This window comes from Macrotis lagotis, chromosome 8 (assembly GCF_037893015.1).
Source record: "Macrotis lagotis isolate mMagLag1 chromosome 8, bilby.v1.9.chrom.fasta, whole genome shotgun sequence".
Lineage (NCBI taxonomy): Eukaryota > Metazoa > Chordata > Mammalia > Peramelemorphia > Peramelidae > Macrotis > Macrotis lagotis.
Genome location: NC_133665.1, coordinates 22,660,008 through 22,675,075, shown reverse-complemented (window position 1 = coordinate 22,675,075; position 15,068 = coordinate 22,660,008). Strand labels below are relative to the sequence as shown.

Genomic DNA, 15,068 nt, shown 5'->3' with positions numbered 1-15,068 from the left:
GAATTATACCTCAGTCATCTTACTCAGTCATCTTATGAGACTCTGGCTAAGACATTAAATTTTCTTTCTGGTTAAGACATTAACTTTTCTTTACCTCACTTTGTTCACCCATAAAATGATAGTAATAATAGCACCTATCTCAACAATGTTAGTATAAGGATTAAAAGACTTGGCAAACCCTAAGGCATCATATAAATTTGCGTAATTATTATTATTATCATCATCATCATTGTTATTAGAAGTAGCAACAATAATATGTTTAGATAATCCTAAATTATTCAATATTATAGACTCAAAATTTTATAAAATTGAGGTAAGTACAAATGCTATTACAGATGGTTATTTGTACTTCATTCTCAAAGATGACCATGACATCAGAGAGGTGATGCCAGGACATTCAAGTAAGCTGAATTTAAGTGAGTGGGGGCTGTGTAAAGTCTCACTATATCTTCCAAAGCCATCTAGTTCCAGTGGACAGGTGTGGATTGGAATGACTGGCAATGGCCCTGGATACAGTGGGAGACCTTGACCTTTTTAGCTAAGTCTTAACAGATCTCAGTTTGACTGAGGCAATTCCCATTCAGTGATTTAAGCTAGGTGAGAACGAAAGGAGGCAAAGAATGGCCACTTTTACCTAGCTTTTATCTAGCTCTCTCCAAAACATTAATCTGGGAGGGGAAGAGTTTCTGGACAAAACAGAAACAATTGATATTTAATGTCACTATGAGCATCAAAACTGAAACAATGATCAAGTGAGGTTTGCACTAGGGCCTGTTGTTGGCCAATTGATGAGAGTGAGAGCCGGAGTGATTTGGGTTTAAGGCCTGTTCCTTAAGAAAGAAATCTAACCCTCAAACCCTAAAATAATTTGTGAGGTTTTTTGGGAATCAAAATTTACATTCCCTTGGGTAGAACACCTGCTGGTTACAGAGGGATGGTGTGATACCCTGTGTGGAGAAAAAGAAGGAAAGAAAGGAAAAAGGAAAAGGAAAAAAGAAAAGAAAATTGGGTCAATTGGGTTATTTGAGGAAATCTTTGATTCTGTTCTTCAATCCTAATTGCCAACACCACCACCACCAGTCCTTTTATATACGTATAGCTATTCCTTCTAGAATTCAAAGACATTGAGATGCCATCTAAGTTCTAGGGTTTGTAATATTTATTGCTGCTGTGATTGAGACTAGGATTTTTTTTCCTTAAAATGAATCTGAAGTCTTAAAACTATTCTATGTAAAACTCACTCAGTGTTGCTTATACTGCTTCCTTACTGATGCTCCTCTTGCTCTCTTTGCTTAGCACATGTGTGCTAATATGAATACTCATGTCAACATTTTTCTGGTTTTACACAGTCAACTTTGGGAGATGATGGAGGGCTTCTGTTTATCTTGCACAAAATTATATGTAGGAAGCCACTAAAATAAGACATAAATGATGACAATGTCTTCAGATCTCTCTTTAGAACAAAGGAGTGCACTCCTAAAAGGAGTGCTAGGATTTTAAGACAGAGAATAAGGAAAGACAGAATTGCTTCACTTTTCCTTCCCTGCTGGTCTCATTGCCAGGTGAGAAATTGAATTGCCTTTGATTTATGAGCCCATATGGAGTCCACACAGTCGTTGTCACTGCTTCTTTCTAAATCAATCCCAGAAGCTTAAAAACAATCCACCCCCCCCCAAAAAAATTTAAAGGCAAAGGACATTTTAACTAATAGTCTCAGATGCTTCAGAGTCAGTAATTAACAAAATAAAATATGACTTCTTACAGAATACTTTTACACTGCATTTTATAAAGCAGCATGATCCTGGAGGCACAATTAATAAAAAAGTGTCATCCTTCCATCATGCTGGGTGTGTCTTTAAATAAGGTATCTAAACCTGAGGCATATATAGAACTTAGAGAGCATTCATTGGGAAGTCAGTCAGAAAGATGATTAAAAAAGAGTTGGAAAAGAGAAGGTGAAATGTTGAAGGAACATTGTGGATGTCTTAATATGTGTTTACTAGGCATACCTCTGCTGACTCTAGCACAAAGGGATTCAAGAATTAAAGAACTATTTCTGCACAAAAGAGTTATTTAACTTTAGAATGAGTTAGCAACTTTTAAGGTATGGAATCTCCTCTCCCACAGTCTCTAACCATAGGATGAATTCTAAGTTTGGCACTGTGGTCCTTCTTGAAGGCCAGGGAATTGACTCGAAGATATTACTTGCTTTCTGTAAGGAGAAAAAATAAAAAATGCTAAATTTTGGAGTCTTCCATCATACATATTGATACTTAATATTTTTAGATGTCCTTTGCAATAAGTTCCCATATTTGTTACATGGCATCTTTAACTATGGGAAGTCATGGGCAGTCCATAAACATTTGTTAAGTGTTAACTATGAATCAGTACTGTGTTAGGAGCAGAGGATTTAGAGAAAAAAATAGGACCATTTTAATTGTCCAAAAATGAGTTGCCTTAGTTAACTGGGGCAAAAATTTCAAGCAAACTGCATTTCCTTTTTTATACACAAGGGAGAGCTAAGGCCCTAGAAAATGGATTTGGGTAGCAGCGGATGAAGGGCTCTGGAGCCCCGAGGAACAAAGGAAGTCTGGCCTAAGTAGGAAGGGGCTTGTTCTCGAAGGTGTGGAGAAGGACTGAACATGTTAATAACACAACATGCAGCATTCGACAGAAGTTAGAAGAATTTCTCTTACTTTCAGCCGTTTTCTTCAATTCAGAAGATTCAAATGACTACAATAAATAATTTACCATTGACGGGCCATTAAAACATGCTTTGTTATTTAACTGTCAGCACTTGGGAAGTGTTCAGATACTAATTAGTACCTGCAACAGGACTAATTAAAGTCCAACTAAGGGACTTCAAGTCTGAGTAAGTGAGGTATTCAAAACCAAGGGAAAATCTGATTTTTTTTTTTTTAATTCACAAGTATTTTCAAACAACTGGAATTTTAGCTTTCTTTTTTTGGTCCTTTTGAAATTTCTGGGCTTGTACCTCAAACATTTGCTCTCAAAGGAGTTAAAATCAGGATTTGGTTGTTGGAAAGTGATCTTAGTCCATTAGGACCTTCTTTCAAAAATCCAGAGGAAAAAATGAGTTTCTATTTGATCACAGAAGAGCAACATAGGAAAGTAAATATTTTAGAAACTGTCTTGTATTTTTTCATAGACAATCACATTTCTTTATTTGTATTTGTCCTTCACAGTAGATGCTTTTGCACTTTTTTTAGAGAGAGAGACAATTTCTTAAGAAGCAGGAAGGAGGGGCAGCTAGGTGGTGCAGTGGATAAAGCACCAGCCCTGGAGTCAGGAGTACCTGGGTTCAAATCCAGTCTCAGACACTTAATAATTACCTAGCTGTGTGGCCTTGAGCAAGCCACTTAACCCCATTTGCCTTGCAAAAAAAAAAAAAAAACCTAAAAAAAAAGAAGCAGGAAGGAAAGTCTTTTAAATATCAATTTTAGACTTTTACTGATACCTGGTAGTTTTGGAGAGAGATGAGTACTGGGACAGCAGGAAATAAAGCAAATAGCCTCTTCTCTTTAACTTTGTAAAAAGCTTCTAAAGCTATATTTTGGAGTGAGTAGGGGAATGGTAGATGGGACTTTTCCTCTATTTAAAAGGAAAAATAAAACTACTAGAGTTAGAGGTGATGTTTTTAAGTATTTGCTGTTATGTTCATGACCAAAGTTCATTCATCTAAGGACCAACCAATTAACAACTTAGTTTTATCAATTAAACACACTCCCATTCTCCTTTTAATTCCACTAACTAGCAGGGAAGACATAATTAGAATTTATATTATGCTTTAATGAATGATTCGTAGAACTCATCATAGATATTATCTCATTTAATACAGCAGTCCTGGGAGGTAGGTACTATGATTATCCCCAATTTACAGATGAGGAAACTAAGTATTGGAGTTTATAAGACTTGCCCAGAGCCAGGATTTGAAATTAAGTCGTCCTTAATTTCAAATTCTGTACTCTATCCATTGTATTATTTAAGTCTGACCCTCTTACTAGTTGGGCAAGTCATTTAACTCTGTTTGCCTCAGGTTCCTCATCTGTAAAAATGAGCTGAAGAAAGAAATGTCAAACCACTCCAGTATCTTTGCCAAGAAAACCTCAATAGTGTCATGAAGAGTTGGGCAGATTTGAAAAAAAACAACTGAATAGTATCAGTACCACCCAGCTAGCTGCCTCTAGGTGTGACAGAAGGAGCACTGGTCTGGAATCAGTTTGACTTAATGTGAAATGTCAATCTAATAATCATTTAATAATTGAGTGGAATATTTTTTAATAACTAGTGGAACTTTGAGTCTAAGTGTGATAATCTACCGTATAAATCTGGACCGGTCATTTAATCTTCTCTTGACCTCATTTACCTCCCTTGTAAAACGAGGTAGACCATATACTCTCTAAGACCCTTTCCTGTTCTAACATTCTAGAAATCTGGAGACTGGAAAGTAGATGTTCAAAGGAACTATGATCTTTATCATTGCAGCATGAAAGATTAGCAAGTCCGTGTTTTAGAATCTAAATACCAAGACCTTTCTGAGACATATAAAGATTAGGTGACCTATTCATGGTCACACAGTTAGTGTACCTCTGGGGAGACATAGGTCTTCCTGATTCTTACGACTAATATTTTCTCCACAGTGTAGTATTATATTATCTCTGTGATTCAAGGGTGGGTCAGGGGGTATTATGAGGAGGAAGGCTAAACTTGTGAGTTTATTAATGGAGAGAGAATTCTTTTTTTTTTTTTTTTTTAGATTTTTTCAAGGCAGTGGGGTTAAATGGCTTGCCCAAGGCCACACGGCTAGGTAATTACTAAGTGTCTGAGGTCAGATTTGAACCCAGGTACTCCTGACTCCAGTGCCGGTGCTCTATCTACTGCGCCACCTAGCCACCCTGAGAATTCTTGATAATAATCCACCCAATACCATTTTAACTAGGTATGAGATTGAAAAAAATCCATAAGGTTCTCTCCTTTATGATAGTTTTTAAATTACCTTCTTTTGGGGAAAAGATTCATAATTTTCTTCTTTCTGCATCCTTTGGTTTTTAAAGCACAGTTAATTGTCTTCAGGGCTGATGGTATTGCCATCTATCACAAGATATACTATTGTTTCTTGGCTATTATTATTAAAAACTGTATTTGTGGTTATTATTTAATCAATTAGTCACATCTGACTTTTTGTGATCCCATTTGGAGTTTTCTTGACAAAGATACTAGAATGGTTTGTCATTTCCTTCTCAAAATTTTATAGATGAGGAAATTGAGACAAACAGACTTGCTTAGGATCACATAGATACTAGGTGTCTGAGACCAGATTTGAACTCCAGTCCTCCTTACTCTAAGGCTGGCACTCTATCCTCTGTAACTTCCCTAACTGTATTTATGATGATTAGATGCTAAGATTCTGAATTACTGTAAACTTACCGGACCCAGAAGTGAGGAAACATAATATATTCATAGGGGAAGGTAGGTGGCGCAATGGATAGAGCACTGGCCCTGAAGTCAGGAGGACCCGAGTTCAAAATCAGCCCCAGACACTTAATAATTACCTAGTTATGTGACCTTGAGCAATTCATTTAATCCCATTGCCTTGCAAAAACAACAACATAATATATTTGTAACCCTTCTATGAGAGATCCCATACTCTCATTTACTTTTTTAAAGAAATATTTTATTCATTTATTTTTCCAACTACATGCAAAAGTTGTTTTTAAAACAATTATCTTTTTGAAAAGTTTTGAGTTTCACATTTTTCTCCCTCACTCCCTTCCCTGTCTCCCCACCCCTGACAGAAAGCATCATATTAATCATCTAATGTAATTTTGAAGCAGCTAGATAACTGAATGGGTAGAATACTGACTGAACCTGGAGATCTGAGCTTAAATCTAGCTTCAAACACTTAATATCTGTAACCTTAGACAAATCACTTTACTTCTATCTGCCTCAGTTTCCTTAACTGGAAAAATGAGGATTTTAAGAGCATCTGCCTCAGGATTATTTTGAGGATCTAATGAGATAATGTTTGTGAAACTAAGTATTTAATACAAGACTTCTTAGATAGAAATTGATAAAATGTACATAAAAACACAATTGACTGCATTAGTCCTGATACTTAGTCCAAACTTTACAGTAGTTATATAATAATGTTTATCACTATGCCTATTTTGCCTTTAGCACATGGAGATTAAAATACTAATTTAACACTATTATTCCAATCCTTTCAAAGTATAGCCAGAAATGGAGCTGCTAATCTCTTTTGCATGTGAAATCCTACTCTCATAATGTCTACACAATATAAATTTGACATAGATGAATTTGCTCCCAACAGCTCCAAACTCCACCTCCCCCCAAATCATCTGAAACTTTGAAATTTCAAGAAAAAGGAAAAAGTATGTAACCCCCCCCCCAAAAAAAAATCCATTTTACTTCAGTCTGTGAATGAAAATCAGCTTAATATCTTCCTCAGGCAGGTATTTTGTCCTTGATGTCTATATTTTCATATTAATGGATACTTTAATTATTTTCTATCTGGGAAAGTTGAATTTTTGTAATCAAGAAAAAGTTGGGTAGAACTGTTAAATGTAACCTAAACCCTATTGAAAAAAAAAAAGGTTCTTTAATTTTAGTTGGAATAAATTTGTCACTTTTGGTCTTTCCCATTAAAACATGATTCTTACACAAAAAGAAATGCTCTATTACACCATAACTTTCTGCATTTAGAAATTGGAGTTATCTGGGAAACCCACTTCACTATCACTCTTGTAGGGGACCATCTGCCCTACCATTGCTCCCAAGATCCTCCAGATCTTGGCATCTGTCCTGCTACTTTCTCTGCCTAAGTACTTTCCAGCTTCTGTGAGTGTGCCTGTTATATATTGTCTCCCCCAATTACAATGGGAGCTTCTTGAGAGTAAAGATTGTCTTGACTTTCTGTTTGTAGCCCTGGCACTTAGCACAGTGCTTAGCACATTAGATAAACTAGCATCCATACTCCTCCAAATGTGGATGACAGGCCTGGGCTGGTACTCCCTTCCAAGCTTCTCAGAACTGAATGCTTTGTGCCAGTTAGTTGACAGATTTGAAGATGGGGAGATTCTCTTTATCATTGAAGGGATAGGTACAGAAGCTAGGTATAGACTATGATTGCCATTTGATTTACAGATTAGGACAGGTGGGTAGCATTTTGGAGTATTAGGACAAGCAAGAGTTTTGATTCTATAGCTAATGCTTTCTGGTTGTGTGGCCATGGACAAGTCACTTATGCTCCACATCTGTAAAATGGAAATGATATTTGTAATTCCCCATCTGATAAGGTTATATGTCCCAGAATCTGGGGCAGTGGGTTAGAATAACCAACAGCATAGGCACCTTCCCCTATTCTGTAACCCAGGCTGTCCAGACTACATCCCTGAAGGCTGAGAAGAAATAATCATTAGCAGAGGCATTCTCCCTTTTCCTTTAACTCTGGCTGCTCAGATGCCATAGTTGGGGGTTTCTCTACCAACTTTCCTGAGAATGACTTCTTCCCTTCTCCCCTCCTGTTTGGATACTGACTCTAGCCAGTTCTCATGCCTTTTTGAGGAAACCCAGATTTCTGCTCCACTCAGAACCTCAGTTCTATTTCCCACTTCTCTGCATTGCTGAGGCAGATCCTTCTAGAGCCCTACACCACAGAGAGCACATGGCTCCTCATCCTACTTGAATGAGCTGGAAATCGGCAACCACATTCTTTCTGGTAAGATGGTAGACCACCAGGCCTCACCATCTGTCCTGATCTTACACAATCAAAACTGCAATCACTGCCATCTGTTCCATAAGTATACCCCAAGGACTCCTAGGCCTTGCACTGTACCCCAGTGCCTTCTGGTTTTTCAGCTGCCCTAGAGCTGAACCCTCAGGAAAATGTTTTCTCACTCAATTAGAATGTGAACTCCTTGTGAGCAGGAGCTGTCTCTCTCTTTTTTTTCTTTTCATCCCCAGGACTTTGAAGCACAGTTCAATGGACAGAGTAGTAACTTAATAAATGCTACTTTCTTTATCTTTATTATTTTTGCTAAAAATAATTGCTAATATTAATAACAGATTAAAAGAGTTATCACTTTGTCCTATAGAACTGATATAATACAGTTTCCATAATTGGTTTTTTAAAAACTACATAAATCTCTCCAGTCAGGATACACTTGATTTTCTTGACAAGTAGAAAGACCTGGCATCCGAGGGAAAATAGCAGTTTAAAATACAAATTCATTTGCAAAGCTTCATGGTAAAAAAGGACAGTAGAAAATAATGAACTCTATTGCCTCAAAAAACATATAAGAATATTGGAGAGAAAATGGGGCTGTGGAAAGTTTGGCATAAGACCCAACTAAGGCAGATCATTCTAAGAGCATTTCAACAGAAAACTGAAAGGACAACAAGTAGAAAATGAAATACATCTATGAACACATCTTTGAGAATCTATGTCATCAGAGACAGAGAAACAAGTACTTTGGGATTCAGTTCGACAGAAGAACAACCACTTTAGGATTCATTTCTAGTGAGCTACATGAAGAAGTCAAAACCAAGAATATGTGTGTATATGCATGCTTATATGTGTGTATGTATTTATCCACATATGCATACATATGCCCATTTATATTTGTATAGGAATTATTTCTTTCTTTATATTTATATTTTCAGTACTTTTCATGGTTCCCATCACAAATTCGACAACTTAATTCACTCTGATGAATTGAACAGATACAGAGTAAATAAGCAAAATTGAGACAATAATACACATGATTACAACACTATAAATAGAGGGAACAACTATAAAAACAAAGCAAAGTCGAATGATGGGTTTTTATATTTCTCATGTGTGTGTGTGTGTGTGTGTGTGTGTATGCACACACACACACACACACATATTACATAGACCTTTCCCACCCAGAGGAAATAATTCTTCCTGTGGGATTTTTGGGGGGGAGGGGCATGGGAGAGAATTTGGTGATTCCATCTTTCCCCTCTTTAAGATTTCTTGAAACTTATGTCTTAATGTTTAAAATTGGTATTATCTCTAGTACTTGGTTAAGATACATATATATGTAATATATGAATATGGTGTTGTTGAGTTGTTTCAGTTATATCCATTTTTTTCCATGGCTCCATTTGGGGTTTTCATGGCAAAGATACTAGAGGAATTTGCCATTTCCTTCTCCAGCTCATTTTACAGATGAGAAAACTGAGGCAAGCTAGGTAAAGTGACTTGTCCAGGGTTACTTCACTGTCTGAGACTTGAATTTAAATTCATGAAGATGCAGGCTGAGAAGGAATAATCATTAGTAGAGGCATTCTCCCTTTTCCTTTAACCCTGGCTGCTCAGATGCCATAGTTGGGGGTTTCTCTACCAATTTTCCTGAGAATGACTTCTTCCCTTCTCCCCTCCTAGTTGGGTACTGACTCTGTCCAGTTTCTTTATCTGCAAGTTATTATTACATATATATGTATATAGATACTAAATCAAGTACTTTATCCATTGTACCACCTAATATGTATATGCATATGTATTATGTATGCATCACACATATACATGTATGCTTATACACATATACCTAGATTGTGCTGTATGTGTTATGGTATACATGTAGTGTCACATATGCATGCAAACAGATACACAGATATATCTATATGCATACAGTACAAACCTATCCATTTTATCCATATATATCTATATATATATGGCATACATATACATGCACCTATAAGTGTGTGCATGTATAAATGTATATTAGTATTGTTCTATATGTGTGTATATATGTGTGTGTGTATATTTATATATTTGTGTGTATGTGTATGTACATATGTGTGTTTGAATACATCCTCCAGATGTTCTTTCTTAGGGAAGTTATGGATTTGATGGAATTAAGGAAAACTGCAAAGGTTTTCCATGAACACTAAAAAAGAGATCAGTCTCAAAATTCACACAGAAAGAAAAATAAATGAGCAATGCCTATTTTTCAAATTCAGACATGAAGTTGGCTAGTTGGATAAATTGAGTTAGTCCATCAGAATATTTATCTTGGATGAGTATGATAATGGACGTATAATTGAATAAAATGACGAGAGTGTGTTGAATTGTGTTTGGGAAATTATCTAAACTTTTTTAAAATGTCAAATTACCCCTTCTCTCTCTCTCTCTCTCTCTCTCTCTCTCTCTCTCTCTCTCTCTCTCTCTCTCTCTCTCTCTGACACACACACACACACACACACACACACACAGAAAAACATGTATCTACTTTGACACCAATATTCTTGTGTGTCTGTGTATGTTCACATATACCTATAATAAATAAGTTGTAGCATATACATACATAATATATACAGTCTATATTATGATAGACAATATGTCCATTGTACATACAAAAGTATGTATGTATCTTGCCATCTATGTACATGTATATGTTTATATATGTACAATGGAATAACAACTACTAAAAAAATTAAATTTGGAGGTGACCCAAAAGGCAGCATAGAGAATGAAATTAACTAGGCTACAACATATTGGCAGTTATGACTAGTCTACAAGAAATCGAATAAAAAACATAAAATAAGAATTGTATAATGGAAAAAAGGAGGAAAGTTGTTCAGAGTTGTTCAGAATCTTGCTCTGCCACTTAACTATTAGATATCCTCTAAGGTCCCTTTCAACTTTGTAATCTTTTATCCTGTAATCTGTTTATTGAAGATAAAAAGCTAACATATATATGAATAGTGCAAGTATTATATGCTTACCAAGTTTTTCTAAATAAATGCATTTTATTTGTATATTACATTTTTCTTATTGATATTTATGTTGTTCTTCCAATTATATATTATGAAAGTTTTGCAGCATTCATCCACAATATTTCTGTTAAACAATTTTCTTCCACCCTCCCTTCCCACCCCACTTCTCTCATCATTGAACCATCTAGTGAACATTGTACAGGTACATTTCTATACATGTTTGACATGTTTACTTATTAATCATTTTCTGTATGAGGAATTAGGACTAAGAGAAAAGAAAGAAAACCATGGGATAGGGAAGGAAAAACATAAGAGAAATTTTTTAAAAAGTGAACATTAGGGGCAACTAGGTGGTGCAGTGGATAGAGCACTAGCCCTGGAGTCAGGAGTACCTGAGTTCGAATTCAGCCTCAGACACTTAATAATTACCTAGCTGTGTGGCCTTGGGCAAGCCCCTTAACCCCATTTGCCTTGCAAAAACCTAAAAAAAGAAAAGCGAACATAAAATTCTTTCAGATTCTGTAGTTTGGTGGCTTTGTTTTGTTTTTTCTTTTTTCTGGATGTGAATGGCATTGTTCCTAATAGGTTTCCCGGGTTGTCCCAGCTCTTTGAACTGCTGAGAGGAGCTACATCTATCAAAGTTGATCAACTTATAAAGTTGTTGTTAGTATTACATTTATCTATGAATGTATTACTTTCTTCTCCACTCCTCCAGCAAGCCATCCCTTGCTGCTACTACTACTATTACTACCACTGTACTACTACTATACTACTACTACTACTACTACTACTACCACCACCACTACTGACATTACTATCACTACTACTACTACCATTACAAATACTACTAATATTAATACGAATAATGTATAGACAGTAATTTAAACATTATGTAAAATCCAATCTATGTAAAATTCAAACATTGTATAAAATCTCACTTGGATCAAAGACTTACTAACCAATTTTGTATAGCTCAGGGTCTTGAATTTCTATTTTGAGGAAAGGTACTATAAGTTATACTTTTATTTTGCTCCACACAGCAACCAGTACAGTGGTAAGGTTGTAGTAGTTGAATGAATTAATGAATATATTTGAATGACTAAATCTCTCCAGTTGGACATTGTGAAATTTTTCCTGATATTTCAAGATGAAAAGTAATTTTAAATCTCTTTAACTTTTAAAATAATTATGTTATATGATAATAGAGCCTCTAGAAAGGAAAAAGGAGAATTTGTGAAATCAAAACGTTGTCAAAATTTCAAAAAATATTGGTTTCAGTGTTGCAGATTTTACCCTTTTGAAATAATTATTGATCTGTGGAACCATAAACTTGTTTTTTTATTTTGATAACTTTTATAATTTTATAATATAATTGATTTTCTTTTTAATTCTACTTATTTCACTTTGTATTTTTAAAAGTTGGTGAAGGGGTGCAAAGGCCTCATCAGACTAAACAATATAAATTAGATTAAGAACCTCTACTCTATAAATTCATAAATATGCTTCCATTGGGGTTTTTGATTTTCTGTTTATATTGTCACAGTTTTATCTGGTTATTACTTGAGGTTATTCTTTCTGCTCTTTACTCAGTTGTGATCCAAAGTATTTATTCTACCCAAGTTTTCCATTCTTTATACTTAATGAGGCATACAAATATTTACCTAATAATATCTAGTTTGGAGTAAAAACTAAAAAAAATCAAAGATTAATGTTGTTTCTATGGTTTTCATTTTGAACTTTTCACTTATTATGACAGAGCTTTTCGATACAAGAATTTTTAATTTCAAAGATAGTGAGGTCCTGAATCTAACCATAAAAATCATTTTTCCTAAATTCTTGACTCTTCTAAGGTTTATACTTTTTAATTGGGGCAAAATAGCTTGCCCAAAACACCTAAGTATAACTCATTGGCTATAAAGCTTGTTATCAAAAGAAGATTTTATTCTTAGTGGAATTTTAAAAACTAAGTGTGTATGTATGTTTGTGAGTGCATGTGCACATGTGAGGTGAGGATATGATCCACAATAGAACTATCATCTTCATTTTTCTTGCATCAAGAAAACATTTGTTTTCTTTATTCATTTTTGTCTAAATCTTCTCTTTTTATATACAATTTTTTCCTGTCCTCACACTATATAGCCATTACTTCATACTACACCTGTAAGCTATATAAAAATATTTCTTCCAGGTCTTATCTTTTCCCTTTTCCTTGTCCTTGTCCTCCAACTCTAGGCCTTCATTTTTCAGATCAGTTAGATGGAGGAGTGGGAAGCATGCTAAGCCTTGAGTCACAAAGACTTGAGTTCAACTCTGTCCTCAGACACTTAGTACCTATCTGACCTCAGGCAAATATCACTTAACTTCTGTGTATCTTACTTAGTTTCCTCATCTGTAAAATAGGGATAATCATAGCATCCACCTCCTAGGGTGGTTGTAAGGATCAATGGGGATGTATTTGTAAAATGCTTAGCACAATTGCTAGTAAATTTTAGATGCTGTATGAATGTTTACTGTTATTATTGCTGTTGTTATTATACCCATGCTATCTTCAAAAAGGCGTCATGTACAGCATAACACACACACACACATTCAATCTCCTTCTAGGTCTCAGATCCCTCATATTGAAAAAATATTCATAACTATAGTTCTCCTGTTTTTAAAAATGCAACAGAGGGCTGCAAAGGCTAAAGGTGAGACTAAAGCTTCTTTGTAATCATTTACACTCACATCTCCCCCCAGACCCTGAAGAGTGTGTGATTTTTAAGAGTTGAGGGTTCTCCTCAAACAGTATAAAAACATAGAAAATGTTCAAAGCAGTGTCCCCATCCCTGAGTAATCCTCTGCCTTACAAATGGGTCTTTTCAAGGAGTCACCTTTGCCCCTGGTTCCCATGCTTCTGAGGATAAAGCTGAGCTCTTGATATTTTATTGTCTAGAGAGAATCTGGGGAGAGTTGGTTAAGCTTATCCTTTTTTCCCCTCATTGATCAAGTTACGGATGCTATTCCAAGGTCTTAGAAAACCAGTCTCATATTTATTTGCTAATAATATTAAGGCAGCATGTGTATAGCTAGTTTACTAGTCAGGATGACCTGGTTCAAGTTCTGACTTGGAGATCATGCGACCTAGATAAGTTACCTTAACTTTTCAATTCCCAAGACACCTTTCTCTGAGTCTGTATGTGTCAAATGGTTGTCAGTCTACCAATCTAGACTGATAGAAAATTCTTCACTTGGAGTCTTTACACCAATAAAATTACAAATTTAGATACAACAGAAAATAACAACAAAAATTATCTTTTCGTTCTAATCCCAGTGATTAGTTTGATTGGTTTGATTTTAAAATTTGTGCAGATAACTTATTTATCTCAAATTCTACAACTAAAGCAAGAAGTTTACATATTTTTCTGCTTAATTATTTTAATAAATTGCAGTTGGAAAAGACCTCAAAGACCATCAAGTCCCAATAATGCCTTCCTGAGAAGTTCTAGTGCAAGATCCCCATCATGGTGTCTCCATCCTTAGCTTGAAGACCTCCCAAGAGGAAATGGACTACTTCCCAAGGCAACTCCTACCACACTTAAATAGTTTCTATCATTAGAAAGTTTTCCTTACTTTCAACCTAAATTTTCTTTTGTGCTTTTTTTTTGCACAGCTCAAAGTGCTTTGGTCCATCCCTAGCTTAGATTGTCCAGAATTGCTTTGATATTTTGAATGCTTTAGGAAATTTTACGTCTCTCCACTTCAGTCTAAACTTATAGCCCTTGTTTTAAAGTTTGTACTTTCTTTTAAAGTCCTGTCATGGCAGCAAAAGATGGTATTAGAAGTTACCTATTAAAAAGATAATGCTAGTGAGTATTTGACAGAATTTGAAACTTGGAAATAGAAACGCCACCCAAAATATATTATGATTGTTTCTGGAGAGCAGAGTAACAGATAAAATTCATTAAAACATGGAGAATTAGATGGAGAGGCAACATGGCTTCATGGATTGGCCTCAGAGTTAGGATGATATGGGTCAAAGCCTTGCCTCCACCACTTGCAGGCTGTGTGACATTAAACAGTCCTCGTAACCTTCAAGTAATCTAGGCAACTCTCTGAGACTCAGAAGTTGTTCATAGAAACACAAATGCATCACTAAAGGAATTTTCTTTTCCTGTATCTGCTCTAACTTATGAAATCACAAGTCCAAATTCTTCCTTTATCTCCTCCCCATACCCTGCTCCAAACAATAATAATAACCATTACTATGTGTTCCTTATAGTTTAAGTTATTCTAAGAATAAG

At 35.4% G+C, this 15,068-nt stretch overlaps 1 protein-coding gene and 1 long non-coding RNA gene across 10 annotated transcripts in view; one reads left to right on the top strand and one right to left on the bottom strand.

The window, feature by feature from the left end:
• The window catches only part of SMARCA2 (SWI/SNF related BAF chromatin remodeling complex subunit ATPase 2), a 207,231-nt gene that overhangs the window by 153,057 nt on the left and 39,106 nt on the right, over nt 1-15,068 (top strand). The gene's annotated exons all lie outside the window — the stretch shown is intronic.
• The window catches only part of LOC141495323 (uncharacterized), a 78,357-nt gene that overhangs the window by 27,023 nt on the left and 36,266 nt on the right, over nt 1-15,068 (bottom strand). Inside the window, exon 3 of one of the 2 annotated variants that reach the window (XR_012470732.1) lies at nt 1,672-2,212. The exons of the other annotated variant lie outside the window; for it this stretch is intronic. This is a non-coding gene — a long non-coding RNA (uncharacterized LOC141495323). Of the gene's footprint in view, nt 1-1,671; nt 2,213-15,068 lie in introns of those variants that run through there. 2 annotated transcript variants of the gene reach the window in all.